We start from the raw sequence: 1,205 nt of genomic DNA, 5'->3' as shown, positions 1-1,205 counted from the left end.
AAATAACTCAAGCATCAAATCTCTTTGGTTGAATATTACTAGAGCAATCATGGAGAACAAGTCTAATAGCAATCCTAGCACATTTGACATCAAATCTCTTTAGCAAAGCAAGCTAAAAGCCTTGAAGAGTTGGTTCAGACATTTCATCGAACACCTCTCGGGCGTGAAATGCCTAGAGATCTATCTTAGATAGGTCAACTCTAAAATAGCATTGTGATCACTCAACAAGAAGAAATGCCTAGAGATCTATCTTAGATAGGCCAACTCTAAAATAGCATTGTGATCACTCAACAAGCAAGGAATAAGAAGGACCTACAATAAAACACCCTAGATCTACACTTAATCACCCTAATCTACCTTAACCCATGAATCCAAAATGTGTCTACTCAATAATCTCCATGGAAAACTTTAAATCTATGGGAGATTCAAGACTAATCATGTTTATGAGAATGAGAAACAAGATATAAGATGAAGAACTTCCTTAGATTAATGAAAAGATTCAAGCTTTATAAAATGAGGCAAAGTGTGTTCTTGAGAGAAAATGAGATAAGTTCCAAATTGGGAGATACAAAAGTATTTATATGAGGCTTGGAAGCCCTCAAAACATCAAGAGAAAAGACCAAAGGGCCTTGGAAACACTTTATTTTCGACCAGATCTCATAAAAAAGAGTGGGTAAGGTTACCCGGCTAGAATCCTCGACCAAGGTTGATTTGCCTCTAGTAAATTGATCGTAACTCTTCCAATACGGCTTCAAATGACTTGAAACCACTTCCATTGGAAAGCTAACTCAATTTCCTATGTGTTCCCAGAATCTTAGCAACAGAAGACATCTTTAAGGCCTCCATCCATGTTCATCTTTCACCCTCTTTTGGATCACAATGCTCCCAAACATCCCAAAACACTCCACATTATACTCCAGCACCTAATAAGGACAAATGAATGCAATATGGACCTAAAGATGCCTAATATTTAGTCTAAATGCTCAAAATGCATAAGAATGAAAGGCTAAAATTAAGTAAATATGCAAGATATCAACTCCCCCACACTAGTCTTTTACTTGTCCTCAAGTAAACTTTCTCAAAAACTCAAGGGGGAGATATATAAAGATGGGAGCTTATAACCAAAAGAAACACTCATAGCACTCAACTTGACATCCTAAAGAAACATAGCAAATAGCATGAGCACACTCTCTTATTATACTCTA

This window comes from Brassica oleracea, chromosome C6, assembly GCF_000695525.1.
Source record: "Brassica oleracea var. oleracea cultivar TO1000 chromosome C6, BOL, whole genome shotgun sequence".
In the NCBI taxonomy this organism is placed as follows: Eukaryota; Viridiplantae; Streptophyta; class Magnoliopsida; order Brassicales; family Brassicaceae; genus Brassica; species Brassica oleracea.
This window is presented reverse-complemented; position numbering follows the sequence as displayed.